Below are 19,982 nucleotides of genomic sequence, written 5' to 3' on the forward strand. Positions count from 1 at the left end.
TGCGATGTAGTCAATCATTTTCTGATTGCTAACTGCTGATTGTTAATTATGATCTGGTTAAATGAATTTGTTTAAAAGCAGTCTTTATAATTACTGTTCGTGGGCCATATGACATTTTAGTTAAATAAATAATAAATTTATGAATAATAACTTTATTAAATAAGCTAATATAATCTTATTTATTTTTTATGATTGTTATTATTTTTAATTAATAGATTTTCTCTTTTTGTTTTATACAAATTCATTCATGTTTTTTAAATATTTAAAGATTAATTTTTTGCTGCTAAAGATTTTGTTTATTAAAAACAGGATGATCCTGTTTTTATTAACTACAGGATTCGAAAGAGTTAGTAATTAAGATCACCGCTAGATAGCAAGAGACGACGGATTGCAGCGAGGTGACTGATAGCTTGCTGAATTAACGTCGCAAACAGGTGGTAAGCGAGTCATGTAACCCGCAGAACGATTTTATTGGTGCGGTGGTCGCGGTTAGATCCAGTGCTGGTTATACGGTCATTGAATATATTATACGCGTATACGGACGCCTTCAGAATATCGACACAGGTAAGAAACGTCACGTGTAACATGAAGAGCGTGTTACGAGATCTACTGAATTTTATATTAACCTTAAGTATCGTTGTAAAATATAAAACGTCCGTTGACTTGTATAATAACTATTATAAAAACATATTATTTTACTCGCTAATGTTTATTAATTCATAATTCTATTTAGTTGTCCTATTTTATTTAGATAAAAAATAACTACAGCATTTTTAAAATTTTCACAATCTTAATATCGCCAAACCTTGTTTAATTTCAGTTAAATTATAGTTAAAAAGTACGACAATTAATATTGTAGTCTTAAGTTTTTAAAAGCAGAGAAAATGTTTTAAAATAGTGTACGATTATCAGTCAGGAAAACTTTTCGTCTTATTTTTATTTGCAGATATTAGGCAGAGGGAAAGATTACAAGATATTTAGCGATTTGAAGATTACATCGTAACGTAAAAGTTATGCGATATTTGATGTTTGAAATCGGTCGCTCTTTTCATTTTTCAAACACTATAAAATTCGTTTCTTATCAAAAGCTTAAGGTGATAGTAATTAGACATTTTCCTGGAGTTGCAAGTTTAGATTAACTATAGCGATTCTGTTCTTGAAATAAAGTTATAAATCACCTATTAAATATTCCTAATCAGACTTTTCGGTTTATTTTTCAACTTATTTATTTAAACTTTAGAGAATTAAAGCCATCGAATACTTAAAATCTAAACAGTTAATATCGATCGATTAATATCAACGGTTCTTTTTTGAAATCCGTCCTTAATCCGTTTTTGAAAGTCATAAGGTAGTTTTTATACGAATTAAGAAGCTGATGAACCGATTAATAATGAATCTTTCTGTGAGTAGGCTGAGTTTTATCAATTACCTTTTTTATAATCATAAAATATAGATATAATTCCTGACTATTCTAGAAATGGGATTTAGGCACTATAACTCGCTACTAAACGATGAAACAACTTAAAATTTTATTTACATAAATAAAAACTATTTTGCTAAACTTGAGTAAATTAATAAGTAATTAGTAATTGTAATAGTTTTACGTGACAACAAATTGTTATCTCATGTAAATAATCTCACTCAGAGTAGTGAATAAAAGCCTTTTAGCCTTATAAGTATTATAATTTCTGTAGCATGACGTCATACTAGTAATAATTATGAACTCAAAAAATGAATCTTCGTATATGTAATTAAATAATTTTTAATAATAATATTTTCAATGTCTTCTACATTAAGATTTTTCTTTTAAGTCAAAAGTTTATTCATTCAAATATCATTAAGAGTAATTTTGAATATTTTTCCTCATGTAGGAGCTTGAAGATTAAAAAAAGAAATGGAATCCGTTGAAATCACTTATTTAATTCTTACCTGTTAATGAAAAAATAATGTCCTAAATGTAAATAATAATCGCATAATAGGCTCGCTATTTAAACTGTATAAAATTTCTCAAGTTTCATGCTTGTTATAGAACTTGAAAATTTGTTATGTTTTTTATTATAAATTATAGAACTGAAACTACTCGTGCAAATTTACGCTTCTGGATATTTTCGTAAATTACTTACTTAAAGGTAGTATAGCTATGTCAAACCAATGGAAGGGGACGGAGCACATGATCGTAGTGCGGATTCTATTCCACTATTTTAAGCATGAGACGGACACCCCTAAATATTTTTTCTAAAGCCATTATTAATATAATTGAAAAGTCTTCGGACTCTTTTTAGCCATGAAAGCGCGCTACTGTGTCCTTTATCGAAAAAAAGCGAAATTAAAATGTTTGTTTTCAGCTTTAACAATTTCAAATTCTAAAATCCTGTCGACTTCCGCTCCAGCTTCATAAGTATTGTAATAGCAAAAATTTCGGTTTTCAGATTTCAGCGGAAATATCGATTTTGACCATCCCTGAATCCATTTTGACTAGTTTCGGCGTGAAGTCTGTACAAACGTATGTATCTTGCATTAATCAAAAACGATTAGACATACAATGTTGAAATTTTGGATTTAGGGCTGTTGTAACATCTATTTGTGTACCTTCCCTTTTGATCGCAATCGACTCAACCAAAAGTGTCCAAAAAAGCCCAAAATCCAAATGTTTTTAGATTTTTCTTAACTTTAGTAATAAGCCCTCATTGAGAGCTTCTCAACGATATATCATAAAGTGATACTTATTTTCATTGGTTCCAGAGTTGCAGCCGAATAAAATTTTAATTAATGAAATTTTTGGATCTTACAAGGGGAAGGTACATCGATTCAAATCCGATTTCATTTTCTTTTTTTAACTTTTCTTTTTTTTGATTTACATTTATTGATTTATTAATAATTATTAAACCCAGACTGTAAAAAAAAATTCAATAAATAATTCAATAATAACAAAAAAAAAGTAAAAAAAAATATGAATATATAAATAATATATGTAATTTAATAGGCGTACAAGGAAGTCATGTGGTGTCCATATTAGATTTTTTCTTAAACGATAATTTACTTTATTTTGTTTCTAGTTTCTAAGTATTTTTTAAAATAAATTTCTTGCGTCAAAATGTCCTTAAATTATAAATAATGTAAAAACATTTTTTGTAGACATTTTATAATATAAGCCTAAATTATAAAAAAAAATAATAATAATAATATAAAGTTAGTAAAATCTCTTTCTCTGATTTTCCCTTACTGCACCCAGAGAATAAAAAAAGACGTGAACGGTAATGTTATTTTTAGTCATTTGATTTAGTGTAATACAAAAAATTAGAAACGCATAGTGTTACAGTATAATTCACTTGTAACGTGCAAGTAAATACATACTTAAGTATTTTTTTTTTAGGCCAATATTGACATTTAAGAAGTGACGTTGCAGGCGTAATCGATACACTTTTAAGCTCTTTTAAAGCAGCTTTGTACGCGTTTGATCTTTCCTTAAATTTTCTTTATCGGTTTAATTTTTGGATAAGTCCGCGTTGCACAGTGCACAGTGTAATATTCCCCCAAAAATATATAAATTGTAGAAAAACGATTTATTCCGAATAAAATCGGCCCTCTTAACTTACAGTTCTAGGAGAGTTCTGTTTTGTTATTACAATAAATCTGAATACCAATACTGCTATTGAAATCTCAGTAAAGAAACCTTCAACTCTAACAAGAAAACTTTTAAACGAAACGACACAACATTCTGAAATTAAATGATAGAGATTTCTTCCTAATTTATTTGATAATATTTTGCGAGGCTTAATTTCGATCGTAGAATCAATTTATTTAGGAATTTTGTTCAACTTCTGCTAAAGAAATAATCGTACAAAGAATTTTTTTATGTTTCTAATTCAAAGAATTTTATATTTCTTCCTAATTTATTTGATAATATTTTGCGAGGCTTAATTTCGATCGTAGAATCAATTTATTTAGGAATTTTGTTCAACTTCTGCTAAAGAAATAATCGTACAAAGAATTTTTTTAATTCATTAGAAAATTATTTACGAGTGTACAAACCTGTTTATTCTTATTTATTTGATTAAATTATTTATTTATTTTTATTGATTTCTTATTTTTGAGAACCAGGAAGTTAATGCGGATATATTTGCAGTTATTGCAACTACATCCGCATTGCTTATTTTCGGAGAAGTACTTATTTGCTTATTGATAACTTTAGTTATCTTTTTTTGTTGTTTATCCTTAGATATTGATTGAATTATTATGAGAGTTCATTAAGAACCCAGTATCATGTAAATTCTTATGTAAATACGTTTATATAAATTCGTATATCATGTAAAATCATATCGTGTAAATATTATTACACGATTTATTTATTGTTTCGCTTTAGGAACCGATTGTAAATACAATGGAACAAAAAAAAAAGATTATTGGAAAAATTATTCGGAAAAAAAACGAGTTTATAAAATATTTTTTTAAAAATGAGCATTTCTTATCGCAAAAATCGCTCACGGTTTCGAACGATAGAGATCAGGAAGCTTTTGCTGACATTAATGAATGTTTTAAATACTTAAAAATAAAGTCGTTTATTTCTGTAATATGTTAACAAAGCGGCATTTATTTTAAGGTAAATTAAAGAAAGAAGTACAGAAATGAAAAATGGATTTTAAACAAGTACAAACGTGGTAATTTTATCAGCTTAATTTCCACATTTTCAAATAGGTAGAGGTAAAAGTGATTATAGAAAGTCTGTTTCTTGTGAAAAAATATAGGATAAAGTGGCGTTGGTCCTCTTTTATTGTGCAACCGCGCAGAAAAAAAAAACAATTCATGATTTAAAACAAACTTACATTTTTAATGTAAACGGGGTATGGCATTAAATCCGAAAAAAGTTTTTTTAATTTTAAAAAATTGTTCTCTTTTTGAATTTACAAAAAATTTTTTTTTTTTATAAATCATATTTATAAATAATGTATGTATATATGAGAGAGTCAAAAAAAGTTTAGAAACTCATCGATAACTTTTAAACCGTTCCAGATAGAATACTTTAACTTTCAGGGTAAGGTATCGGTCATATATTTTACCTTTTGACAAGAAATATAATTTCAACCTTCTTGGAGGTGACCCAGGAATTGTAACTCAAGTATTTTAAATGGTAACATCTTTTGTGTGATACATTATTTTAAAGGTCTGTTTAAGACAAGAAAAATGATAAAAAATAAAAAGTTGGCACTATGTCTGTACCCAAAATGGCGGCGGGATAAATTTTGGATTTTGAAAATTACTAAATTTAGTAAGTTTAAATAATAAAATAAAATAAAATTTAAAAGTTAACCTAATTAAAATTTATTTAAAAAGTTACATTTAAACAAACATTTTCAATTTTTTAACACAAAAAATTGTTATTGTTCCAATTTAACGAATAAATTGTTAATATTGTCACATAATCATGCTGATCAGCTGATCATTCAGATCAATTTTGGTCAGATCAAATTACAATGGTCTCTTACCATTGTTACAAAAATGAAGCTTACTTCATTATCGTATAATATTCCATTTAGCGAATTTCATTACTACATTGTTAGATTCTTATGTGAATTTATTGTGATCGATTGGCTAATTGATTTTGTCTACCTTTACTAAATTTGTAAGTCGCTTTATTTAACTACATCTTTTTTGTAATAATTTTTTACTGAATTAACGTTTTCTGTGCTACCTGCTAACATCGCAATCAACATTTCACTTAGTAAACAGGAGAGGATATCACTTTTAACGATGAGGAGCTTCGGGCATATAGTTAGGTCATATAATGAAATTTGTGAATTGTTCAATGCGACATTTAATAATCGTAACCCTATCTCAAAAGGTACAGCGCCAAAAACCACCAAACTATTTGAAGAAACGGGGAGCATAGAGGAAAACCATAGAGGGCTAAATCTGGAACAAATAATAATAAATTGTAAGAGATTATGCAAGAATTTATTGAGAATCCTCATTCCTTGACTCGAACAGCAGCATGAGAAAATAACATTAGCCAAAGTTCAGTGATTCGAACATTAAAAAGTGAAAATTTCAAACTTTTCAAATTCATCTGGTGCAACACTTAATGAAGATGACTACGATCGAAGACTTGAGTTCTGCAAAATTATGATGAACACTATTTGTGCAGATCCTAATTTAAGCAACATAGCTTTAGCGATGAGGCCACATTTTTTTTAATGGCAATGTAAAACGCCATAATTGTCGATACTGGACTGATACTAATCCACACTCGTAACGTGAGGCACATACACGAACCCATTCAAAATAAATTTACGGGCAGGTATTGTTGGTAGACGATTGGCAGGGTCTATATTTATTGATGGAAATTTAAACGCAGTGAAAATATCAGGTTTTGCTTCTCGAACATATCATTCCAAACATTCAAAACGTTATTGACCCAACTTCCAAAAACATTTGGTTTTAAAATATGGTGCTCCGCCTCATTTTGGTCTTCAGGTACGTGAAATTTTAAATGCATTTTTTTCTGGAAGATTTATTGTCTGAAGGGGTCAAATAAAATGGCCGGCGAGGTCATCTGACTTGTCACCATTGGATTACTTTCTATGGGGCCGTATAAAAAGTATAGTTTATCATAATAAACCCAAGATATCGATGATTTACAAAATAGAATTCGAGAATCAGCACAAAATATCACTAGGGTATCATTGAATTATGCAGTATCGTCCTTTTATAACCGACTGGCGGCACACTGTCAAATAACAGAAGAACATTTCAAACATTTAGTAAAATGAAATGTAAATAAATAAGCAAACGTTGTACTTAATAAATAATCTTTTTTCAAACAAATTTATTCGATAATATACATTTTAAAAAATTTTTATAAATTTATTTATTTATGACAACTGTTCTTTAAATTATCGTGTAATTTTTTCAAAATTCAAACTTTATCCCGCCGCCATTTTGGGTACAGACATCATACCAAATTTTTATTTATACTATTTTTCTTGTATTAAAAAGACCTTTAAAATGATTTATCATACAAGGATGTTACTATTTAAAATATTTCATTTACAACTCCTGGACCACCTCCCAGTAAGGGGTTGAAATTATATTTCTCGTCAAAAGGTAAAGTACTTGACCGATATCTTATCCTGAAAGTTACAGGATTAAAGTTTTTGAGAGGTTTCCATACTCGCTCTGTATATATATATATATATATAAATGTAAATGTTCGTTTGTTCAAAATCTTAAATCTTCGAAAGTTCTTCACCGATTGTTTTGAATTTTGAAACAACATGGTATTCGAATACGCGCGTGTTTTTATGTACCTACTATTTACATACCAAAATGTCACACCTGTAACAGGTAAAAACATGCTTTTTTTGAAAAAGAATGCTATCTGTTGGACATAAAAGCAACACAAGCTATAGTAAATATTCTTCGATTCCATTTAAGTGTTTCCGATATGTGTGTCCGCTATAGACTAAAAAAACTACTACACCGATTTACGCGCGAGGAAAAGGGAGAAAGAGAAAATCGGAAAAAGGAAATAGGGAAAAATCGAAAAAGTTAAAAGGGAAGAAGGTAAAAATAGAAAAAAGAAAAAGAGGGAAAAGGAAAAACGGGAAACGGAAATGGAAAGGGTAAAGGAGAAAAAAGAAAAGGGGAAAGGGGAAAAAGAGGAAGGGGAAAATGAAGTAAGGGAAAGATAAATCGGGAAAGGGAATATGATATAAATGTAAATTGGAAAAAGGAAAATGGGTAAAGGAAGGAAGGGCAAAAGGGAAAAGTTAAATTTTGTAAAGTTTCATAATGTTCATATTGTTAATGTTTTATCAAACTTTCAATTATGTTCATTTAATCTATATATATAATCAAATCTAGCAATAGCGAAGCATTGCCGGGTCTGCTAATATGTATATATATATATATATATATATATATATATATATATATATATATATATATGATAGTCTAAATCTCTCAATATATTCTGTTGACGGATTGTGTAATAAGCAAAATTGGCATTTACTTTTAAGTAATTTTTCTTGAAAACTGTTTCTGAGCGGTTTATGTTTTACCATTTAAAAAGAATAATTTTTTTTGTGCAAAAACTGATTCTGGGAATCAATTCCTTTTTTTATAGTTTAATAAGGAACATGCGATAATTGAAATGATGGGAGAGAAATTACATATTTTTGCCAGGAGTTGAACCAAAGATAATTTGATTTTGAAGCAAACATCTGATCATCGCCTCACTCTTAAACTAGTTTGGAGTATGTAATTAATAACTGGTAATATACAGTTAATAACTGGTAATATTTAAATTATTACCCTTCAACAGAAATATATAGAGAGATGAACTTCTTTCTAAACGTAAAAAAAATCAGATGTTCTAATAAAAATTACTAATTTTAAAATTGTAGCAACGAAATGATTTTTTTATTTTTATTACGAGTATTATCTTTTTTCTTTTAAAAAATGAAAGAAAATATCACAGTTGTTTACGTTAATGTTTTATTCTTAATTTACTGAGAATATGTACTCGTTAGCTGCTGGCGTCATAGGTAAAAGACATCTTTTAAATTTCAAAGCTTAATTGATATGCACAATATATAATTGTAGTTTTGACAATTATTTGAAACGGTTTTCAATCGTCATTCTTTTTGTACGAGTATATACAATTTGTTAATTGCCAGTGATTTTTCTTCAGTGTATGAAGGAAATTCTGTTTAACAATAAATAAAATATTATATCACAATATTTAGTGAAAAGATGGTAGGCTTAAGGGTCTTGTTGCCAATCGATTATTTGCAGTTAACCCTGACCCGAATCCCGGTTATATTTATTTCGGATGTTTCGCAGATATTCGTTTTGCCATCATTCACAACTATTTTTATTTTATCCATCAATCACTTTTCTCTAAGAATACTGATTGTATAACCTGCAGTTCATTATTTCCGTATTATTTATACGTACATACATACTTAAAAATTAAAGAAATAATTAAATACGTATTTAAAATAGATAATGCGACTCAAAAAAATTACTCACACTTATTTTTCCGTTAATAAATTACTGCTTATCTATTTAGGTAATAGTTTTACTTGCGTCTTTCTGGTGAATGTACTATGGGGCTGGCGCTCGCGCGTGCATACACACACACATGCATATAGAGTATTCGACTTAAAGAGAGGCTCCGTCACTTATTTTAGTCTATAAATAATAATTTATTGGCACTTTCGTAATTTAGAGAAGGTCTTGAAAATTGATGTCCATCCACTTCTATGCACTTGTCAACATGTCTGACCATGTTCCTGGCTACTCTTGTTTGCCGTACCCTGTCTATTTCCTGAACGGTATTGATATGTTTGTCTTCAGTTCCTGCAAGGTGTATGGATGATTGCTCCTATAAACGATTTCTTTTAAATAACTCCAGAGAAAAAAGTCTGCACTACTCAGATCAGGGGATCTTGGTAGCCAAAATCGTTTAGAAATTATTCTGCAGCATCTCCATAGTAGAGCGAGCTGTATGGCAAGTGACACTGTCTCGTTGCAACCAGCACTCGTGCTCATCCTCTTGCAGTAAGGCTATGAAATGTTGGATAATTTCTTGGTAGACGGCAGAATCCACAGCTTTTTCAACAAAAAAAATATCTGTTGGGGACACCACAGGACTTTCTTATACGCCTATTAAGTTACATATACACATTTTTTGCTGCACTTGATTTAAACTTATTTCATTTGAAAGTGAGATACTATCCTCCAATTCTTTAATAAAGTGGACAGTTAAACAATTGCTGAAATATTAGTTTTTATTAACATACAATATTTATGCAATTATTATATTAATTCAACGATCTTACATGAAATATTAAAATAAGAGTAAAAGTGCCTTTATTACACGTAACACTAAATCAGTATTATTCGTATCTTCATGAGTTGCTGATTAAAAAAAAATTCAGATTTCTGGTGGGTCGAATAAATAAAAGTGAATAATAATTAAATTATTCCGTTTAGTGAACTCCTATATGCTGGTTAAATGTTAATTTCGACCTTACGGTGTAAAATATTTAGTTTTTATTATTGGATTATTTGGTGAATAATCAAAAATGAAAAAGAAACAATCATACAGGAAAAATAAAGATAACATGAAGAAATATATCTCAAATAACGACAAGAAGATTAATATGAAGAGAAAGAAAATGTTAAGAACAAGGGAAGAATAAAATAATTAAGAGATGGTAAATATAAAGAAGAAGAAAATGTTAAAAAATAAAAAATATTAAGAGAGGATGATGAATATAAAGAGAGAGAAAATTTTAAAACTGGAGAACGTGTACACAAATTCATCAGAAGAATTATATCAAACCAAAAAGCGACTAAATGAATGGCAACAAAAACAAACGAAATGATGATCAACTCCGAATTAGGGAGAATATTGTTCGACAATATCACAGGAGTAATGAACTAAAATATAGATCTTTTAGTTTATTTATATTATAGTTAACTACAGCGTAAATGAAAAATAGACCCCACAAGAACAACATATACACTGAGATATGCATGCCCGATCTTTAATAAATTGCAAAAATTCCAGAATAATTAAATAAAATTAAACAGAAAATTCAAAAATAATACGATCCTAATTATAATTTTCAGTTAATGTTAATTAATTAGATGTTTCATTAAGTCTATTGCATATACACATGTGTAATAATGCCTGTTGAATTACATATACACACTTTTACAAGTCCATAAAATTTTATTTTACTAATAACGTTTGATTTTTTCTTTTTTATTGTTATTATTGAATTATATTATTTATTGTAACATTTTTTACAATCAGAGGTTAATAATTTATTAGTAAATCAATGTCTTCAAATAAAAAAAGTTAAAAGATTAATTAAAAAAAGGAAAGTTTAAAAAAAGGAGATGAAATCTGATTCGAATCGATGTACCTTCTCTTGTAAAATCCAAATATTTCATTAATTAAAATTTTATTTTTCTATAACTCTGGAACCAATGAAAATAAGTACCACTTGTGATTATCGTTGAAAACCTCTCAATGAAGGCTTACTACTGCAGTTAAGAAAAAGTCCAAAATTAAAATTTTTTGGTATTTTGGGCTTTTTTGGACACTTTTGGTTCAGTTGATTGCAATCAAAAAGGAAGGTGCACAACTAGATGTTACTTCTCTTAGCAAACCAGTTTTTTTTCAATTTTTTAAGTTATGAGTTCCTCTACTTTTATTCAATAAGAAATCCTGAGTAATGTCAACGGATGCACCATTAAAAAATTAGGATTTAATTGTTAATAAGTGAAAATCGTTGATAAACTGGCAATCATCAGGAAACAAAAATATTATGCAATAAAACTCAAAATAAAGTTATAATAATTATTATATTCTGCAATTTCATTATAAAAACCATTACGTCACAATACAATACAATATTGCACATAACCTGTTAGGAATGCTATGAGCTCTTCTAACATCTCATCAGATATATTTTTCTAATAATGACACATTATCATAACATCAAATGTGCCTGCAAGTAATATAATGCCAGATTTGTTGAAATCGTCTTAGGAAGCATAAAAAAATTAAGAAATATTAATATACGTCTTGAGATTATCATAAAAATCAACCTACAAAACACACTATCAAAACAAACAGAAAACGAACAATAATAGATACGTTCGTTTCAACACCTTAAAATGTAAAAAACCTCAAGAAATCTCTTCTTTTTTTTTTTGATGAGGTTTATTAAAATTAGTTTTTTTTAAATTTATTTAATTTCTTTTTTTTAGTGTAAAATATCTTTCTATGTAAAAAATAATCTGTTTGCCTGAAATGCAAAGGCGAGAAATCTTGATAAAACGAAGTTAAGAAATGCAGAGGGACGAGAGAGATAACTAGCAAGCGTGAGTTAAGGCTTTCTTGAAAGCAAAAATGTGTTATTATTTTTCACACTAAGTTTTCCAAGTAGGTTTATTGAAATTTGAGCGAAAATACTTAAAATATTAAAATGACATCAAGTTTAAAAATGCAGCACTAAGCATTGATGACGACAAAAAAGTAAAAAGTATCTTAACACAGCGTAATAGGCGAAGCAATTATTCTTTTAAAAAAAGAGGTCACTAACTTAACCGGTAAAAACGGGACCGCTACACAAAATATTCTGAACAAAATTAATAAAGAATGAACGACAAAAATCGATCCAATCCGTCGTTTGCTAAATATATAAGCTACATGAAAAAAATCATTAAAATTAGTGTCTAATACGTTATAATGTATATACGTTCCAGAAACTTTAGCTAGTTTTTTGACATTCGTTGCTCCGTTCAAACTCATCTAAAAAAAAAACTACTTAAATTCAGGAAACATTATCAGATTTTAAAACCTGTAATACTGTCGCGTGAAGTGAATAATTTTTTATTAACAAGGTACTACTTTTAAAAAATTTAATGTAGGCCGTAGAAGCGCTTGTTTTCAACCAAAAATTCATTTATAACCGACCTCGAGAAAAAGAGGAGGTTTTTCTCAATTAGATCCTTCACGTACATAGATATTTCTTTCTTTCGGATGTCCAACCTTGCTTCAACAAATCGACCGAATTCGACCATACTTTTTCATTTTGTAGTGGAACTTTCTTTCGCGATTCCGATGCAATTTTTTTTAAATAAATGAGAATTTAGGGTTAAAAAAAATACATTCTCTATAAAGAAAAATTGAAGGTATTTTTCATTCCTTAAAATTATTTCTTATTATTCGATTGTTATAGTTCAATAGTGTACAAATCTAGCCTTTTAGTGTAGATCTTCCAGCCGTTTCAATATCCAACGTATTTTCGCATGAAAATTCAAGAAAGCTAATCACAGTGTAATAAATAATACATAATTTTTCAATCCGGCAAACCTAAGTTCACATTTAGTCTTTCCGTTGTTTCACTTACTCCTTTTATTATTTTTATCAATACACGTTTTTCTCGCCTTTACGTAACTTATGAACAACGTTTATTGAAACAGGTGGTGGTTGTGTAGTTTAACCTTGTGTAAGAAAAAAATAAAACCATAATATGTGAAATAAAGTAAACGTAAACTAAAACTAAATTAAAAATTCTAAAATAGTAGTACTTTTTTTAGTTTTTTAAGTTTTGAATTTCGAAATCACTTTAACATTTGGTAAGTTGATTTTAATTTGTCCGTACTTCTAAAAGTTGAAATTTTAAGAAAACTGAAAACCACTACATTTCAAATTTAAAGCCAATTTTTAAGTTTGTTTTATCATTACTATTTTGAAAATTTATTTAAAAATTTTAAAGATAGGTTCACAGGATCAGTAGTGTTTAGTTTTTAAATTAGAATCTCTAAGCGTCCTAGACCGTTTTTAATAAAGACAATTTAAATTAACCATTTATATATATAAAATTAAAAAAAATCATATATAGAAAAATCATATATATATATATATGATTTTTCTTTCTTTCTTAAATTGTTTATCAATTCCAATGTCTATTTTGAAGGCAGTGGCAATCGTCTAATTGTGGCAATTAAATAGAATAACCATCATTTGAAAGCTGTAAAATAGATTGAAAATTTTTATTAGCAATTCATTTGTGTAGACAGTAATTTTTAAAACAAGTGTTAATTGTTTAAATTGGAATTCATTTAAACCATTCAAAAATAGTTTCATAATTTTAAAATTTAATTTACGAGGATTATAAATATCCGTTCACCATTGGAACAATAATTAGTAATCTAAAAGAAGTAACAGAAAAATACAGCTAATTGTAAGACCAAATTATATTCATTAACTTTGTTATGATAAAACACAATCATAGCAATTAGTTGTAATTACTAAGCGACTCATAACGACTAGCACCACCAAAATATGGTTTTTTATTAATAGGAATAAGGAGATCCGGCTTTACTCTGTGGCACTTCATCCCTAGGCTGGACTTTTTTTTTATAACCATCAGGTCGAAAACATAGTTTCAAATAAGTTCTAGATAGCCCCACTCCCATCAAGCTATAAAATACCAAGGATGGATTAATATGTGCAAAGTCCGTCTAGTTTAAAACACTTCTGGGAAGAAAGAGATCGAATAAAGGAAAAGGGTGGATAGTGAGAAAGGGGTAATTTCTCTCAGAGGGGCAACAAAGTAAATAAACTCACCTAAAGTAGTGATCCCGTCCACGTATTGGACGATCATCACACTTACAATTACTCTAGATATCCTCAGTCAGGATAGGAGTAATAAATTACAGAACACCGACTTCCCATAGACAAGTTTAAATATACGCTGCAATAAATTACTTTTCCTCAAGAAAATAAAGAACCAACCGAAAACAGCTTCAAGGTTTTTTAATTAAACACATTTCAAGAACTGAGCGGCCTGTAAAATTTTCTAACTTTTTTCTAATCAAATATCTTGCTACACCAAATAATAATCAGTTAAGTATTTCATTTAAAAATATACTATATAATAATAAGCAGCAGAAAACTAAATAAGTATAATTTATTGATATGTCGATGATTATTTTATTGTATGCTAAATTTACTAATTTGCACTTTATATTTAATAACTCAGCTTCAGAAATAATGACTGGAAAATGTCGTTTAATTATAAGATTTCCAAGTACAGTGATAACGAGGCTATAGCTTCAAGCTGTAATGAGTAACAAGACATTTATTTTTCTTTCTACCAGGGATCAAATAACGAAATAGTTGAAGAATGAAACGGGAAAAAAATTGTTTTGATAATTTGGACGGCTTATCCTTGTTGTCCCTTGTTTTAGCTTTTTCGTCCTAGTTGTGAGCTTGTAATTTGTAAACTATTATTCCAATTTTCTCTTACGGTTACTGTAACTATAAATACGCTTACAAAAAAAGGAAATTCGTATTGTCGAAAAATTTAGTTTTTTAAGTTTTGAATTTCGAAATCACTTTAACATTTGGTAAGTTGATTTTAATTTGTCCGTACTTCTAAAAGTTGAAATTTTAAGAAAACTGAAAACCACTACATTTCAAATTTAAAGCCAATTTTTAAGTTTGTTTTATCATTACTATTTTGAAAATTTATTTAAAAATTTTAAAGATAGGTTCACAGGATCAGTAGTGTTTAGTTTTTAAATTAGAATCTCTAAGCGTCCTAGACCGTTTTTAATAAAGACAATTTAAATTAACCATTTATATATATAAAATTAAAAAAAATCATATATAGAAAAATCATATATATATATATATGATTTTTCTTTCTTTCTTAAATTGTTTATCAATTCCAATGTCTATTTTGAAGGCAGTGGCAATCGTCTAATTGTGGCAATTAAATAGAATAACCATCATTTGAAAGCTGTAAAATAGATTGAAAATTTTTATTAGCAATTCATTTGTGTAGACAGTAATTTTTAAAACAAGTGTTAATTGTTTAAATTGGAATTCATTTAAACCATTCAAAAATAGTTTCATAATTTTAAAATTTAATTTACGAGGATTATAAATATCCGTTCACCATTGGAACAATAATTAGTAATCTAAAAGAAGTAACAGAAAAATACAGCTAATTGTAAGACCAAATTATATTCATTAACTTTGTTATGATAAAACACAATCATAGCAATTAGTTGTAATTACTAAGCGACTCATAACGACTAGCACCACCAAAATATGGTTTTTTATTAATAGGAATAAGGAGATCCGGCTTTACTCTGTGGCACTTCATCCCTAGGCTGGACTTTTTTTTTATAACCATCAGGTCGAAAACATAGTTTCAAATAAGTTCTAGATAGCCCCACTCCCATCAAGCTATAAAATACCAAGGATGGATTAATATGTGCAAAGTCCGTCTAGTTTAAAACACTTCTGGGAAGAAAGAGATCGAATAAAGGAAAAGGGTGGATAGTGAGAAAGGGGTAATTTCTCTCAGAGGGGCAACAAAGTAAATAAACTCACCTAAAGTAGTGATCCCGTCCACGTATTGGACGATCATCACACTTACAATTACTCTAGATATCCTCAGTCAGGATAGGAGTAATAAATTACAGAACACCGACTTCCCATAGACAAGTTTAAATATACGCTGCAATAAATTACTTTTCCTCAAGAAAATAAAGAACCAACCGAAAACAGCTTCAAGGTTTTTTAATTAAACACATTTCAAGAACTGAGCGGCCTGTAAAATTTTCTAACTTTTTTCTAATCAAATATCTTGCTACACCAAATAATAATCAGTTAAGTATTTCATTTAAAAATATACTATATAATAATAAGCAGCAGAAAACTAAATAAGTATAATTTATTGATATGTCGATGATTATTTTATTGTATGCTAAATTTACTAATTTGCACTTTATATTTAATAACTCAGCTTCAGAAATAATGACTGGAAAATGTCGTTTAATTATAAGATTTCCAAGTACAGTGATAACGAGGCTATAGCTTCAAGCTGTAATGAGTAACAAGACATTTATTTTTCTTTCTACCAGGGATCAAATAACGAAATAGTTGAAGAATGAAACGGGAAAAAAATTGTTTTGATAATTTGGACGGCTTATCCTTGTTGTCCCTTGTTTTAGCTTTTTCGTCCTAGTTGTGAGCTTGTAATTTGTAAACTATTATTCCAATTTTCTCTTACGGTTACTGTAACTATAAATACGCTTACAAAAAAAGGAAATTCGTATTGTCGTACATTGATGTAAAAACACTTGTACCTTAGGAGGACGTGTGATGGAACGTTCTGTCTTGGAGATTTCACTAATATGTTCACTGTTCTTAAAAGAATCCTTTTCAAAGTGTTAATAATTTTAATTATCTGAATGCCGCTAAGAAAGTTATTTTTTATAAATAAATGGGTAAACATCCATTAAATTCCTGTTGTGTATCGGTTCAATTCTCTTTTTTTTTGAGGTTTTAGGGACATCGATTTACTTTGGTCTTTAGCTCTTTTCCACTTCAAAAAAAAAAGAAAAATGTAAAGAACATTACTTTCCTCATCCTGACAAAACACTAGCGACGTAGTCACTAGACTAGTCTTGTCAATACAGATCATCTAATAGACAGACTTGTCATGGTTATTAAAACCAAAAGAAACACAATATGGCAAGGGTGTAAATGATCCTTGTCACTTAAAAACATAAATCATTTCTAACAAAACGTTGTCAAATATTCAAATTAACTTGAAATAAGCACTATCAAAAATAACATTACAAAATATTCACTTCTATAAAAAATATTTAACATATAATGACAAAGGTGTAAAGGGATCTTGCGATTTAACAACACACAGACCACTTCAATCAAAGTTATTAAAAGCTCTTCATGTCACGCAAAAATAAAAATATTCATCCTTTCATTAAAATTTGTCAAAGCACTTAAAAACGAATATCACCTTAATGCCTATCGCCTGCGTTTTCCCTTAGAGCCATTCTTTTTTTTCCTCTTCACCGTCTTTCTAAAGGCTTGGATGTCAAATTCCGAGATATCTGAGGCCTCGGAGATGGAACCTTTAGTTCCCCCACCGGAAATCGCGGAGGATCTCCTGTTGCCAGCACAGACGATACCTGCTTCTGTGGCGCGGTGAGAAGTACTTCACAGTCCAGACTAGACGTACTCACCGCTAGAACATGTAGGACGGCCGAAGTACGTCATCGCCCTCTCTGTTAAACGCCTCCTGCTTTTGGGGGCTCCATTTTTGTTTTTTCTAAGTCTTCTTTTTCTAAGATTTTCACATCTGTATTCTCAGTTCCCTGCGCGGGGATTTTGGTAATCTCAACTTTAGGTTCAGGTTTCTTCTCTTTCTTTCGTTCACTGTCCTTCACCACCTTGGAGCTGATCGAAGGTTCATTTCTCAAAGCAGACGAACTCTTTTGCTTAACAGCTGCTGTTTTCTCTCCCGTTTTAGGCTATCTTCTCTGGCTGGACGATCTCTAAGTTTGTTGTTCACCATAATTTCAACCTACTTTCTAACGCCGGTGCTAGTTCCGCATTCACATCCTTTGCACTTGAAGAAGATGCAGGAAATGACACAGCTTGTGCATGTGACATTAACTTCGGCGACCTATTTTTGATGATGTTCTTCGCTTCGAAGTAGCTCACCTTTTGAGTGATCTTAATCTCTTGAATTTCTACCTCTTCTTTATACATCGGACAGTTTCTAGATCTCGCTGAATGATTCCTCTGACAATTGATGCAAACAGATGGATCCTTGCATGGCTCATCAGGAAAGAACAGTTCACCACAAAAACAGATCAATTTCCTAGTGTAAAGTGCCACTGTGTGTCCATATCTCTGACATCCAAAGCATCGCAATGGAGTCGGGATGATCTTTTCTGGGCGCTTTGGCCTGTTGAATGTCAAAACTTGCGATGTGGAGGTTGTACTTCTCCAGTGAATCCGGGTGTTCAATCGTCGAGAAAATGTAATTCCCTGTTCATTGAGTTCCTCGATGATTTCCTCCTCGGTGCAGTTCAGCAAGTCCCTGCTCACAACTACACCCTTCGACGTATTTAGAGTTACATGTGATGATACTTCAACATCTAATAGTCCAATTTTCTTCGCCTTTAGCAACCGTGAGGACTGTAAATCGTTGACAGTTTCAATGAACCGTCCTACTGCAGTCTTCCTTACATCCTTTACCGGTCCACCTGCAGTTCCGTGATGCCTCGGGCTATCACAAAAGGCCTTCCCTTGCTAAAATCTCTCTCTTTTCCTTTGATTACCAAACATTTTGGGGTCGCTACACTACTTTTCGGTCAAAACTTGGTTCGATCCGTCTTCTCGATTTCCAAACACTCAACACTGTTCGTCCTCTTCGCCTGTAAAGACAAAGAGATTCCAGGACGAGGGTTTTACGTGGGCCCTCTGCTACGGGTGTTGTGAATGTTGAAAAATCCATAACTATATTTTCGCTAGTTGACATGTCACAAGGTGCAGGCGGAGAGACGGTTGGGCGTGCCCTGGATCGTAGATCCTACCTGGGTTCCCACAGTCCGCCGCCTTCCACAGATTTAACCCAGGCGGGGGAGTCAGGTACTGCGACATCCTAGAGCTCGCACGTCGCAGTAAGGACTCCGATACCCTTACTCATGGGACAATCCCTGCCAAGGACCGAAGCGACTGACTCACACCAGACGGCGCAAGACTTTGGCAGATCTAGGCTCGCAGCAGCCCACCCTAGACCCGGCTCCACAATCTGAAAAAGGGATGGGCACTTCCCGTCCGCATTCCGCTTAGCGCCGGCAAAAATCAGATAACGTTCGTGCCCCCCGCTGCCGCTGAAAACAGCGAAACCGAGAAGTACAACTGCAACCAGCTTGGGCAGCTTGAGACCGCCAATCCCGTACTCTACAGAGGAGCTCCTGAGCAAAACCATTGCCCCGTTGGCCGACGTAAGTGAAGGTACCGAAGTACCATGTTGTTGCCCGTCCCAGACGTGTTCGTAGATGTTACTGCACGGACGTGGGGTTAGATTTGTCCGAAGCTAAACTGCCTACTTAATATAGAAGAAGCATTTAATTGGATGCTCATTTTTTTATGATTAATTTTATTAATACCTGCCATATTTTAAAATTAAATTTAAATATAATTTGTGGATATATAGCTGAATTCTTGAGTCATTGCAATGGGCTGTAATTTACTTCTAATATATACTTGATACTGATAAATACTGATACTTCTACTTCTAATACCGATAAATGTTTTTTTTTTAAAACAATATCTTTTTTAACAAAAGATTTTTCTTAAAATTTCTTTTTGATAAACAATAAATAAAATCAGTTTCGTTAGGTTATGTTGAAATCATTGAAAATAATTCTACTATTGTAAATTAATCATTAAAATTAAGGAATAAAAAAGAAAAATATATATGTACAAAAATTACAGAAAAAAATTACCACATGGTATTTGGTGTTTTATTTGAGCAAAATGAACATGTGTTTTAAATCTTTTGTATTCAGAATCATTAGTTACACTTTAACTTAAGCACTTTTTTCTCTTTTTTTTTGTT

The 19,982-nt window shown here is 30.4% G+C and overlaps 1 protein-coding gene across 1 annotated transcript in view; it reads left to right on the forward strand.

The window, feature by feature from the left end:
- The first annotated feature begins 440 nt into the window (after positions 1-440).
- Positions 441-19,982, forward strand: part of LOC142334351 (facilitated trehalose transporter Tret1-like) — a 104,162-nt gene continuing 84,620 nt past the window's right edge. Inside the window, exon 1 of the mRNA XM_075382326.1 lies at positions 441-564. The gene's annotated coding sequence lies outside the window, so the exon portion shown is untranslated. The remainder of the gene's footprint in view (positions 565-19,982) is intronic.

Source organism: Lycorma delicatula, chromosome 1, assembly GCF_047948215.1.
Source record: "Lycorma delicatula isolate Av1 chromosome 1, ASM4794821v1, whole genome shotgun sequence".
Classification (NCBI taxonomy): domain Eukaryota; kingdom Metazoa; phylum Arthropoda; class Insecta; order Hemiptera; family Fulgoridae; genus Lycorma; species Lycorma delicatula.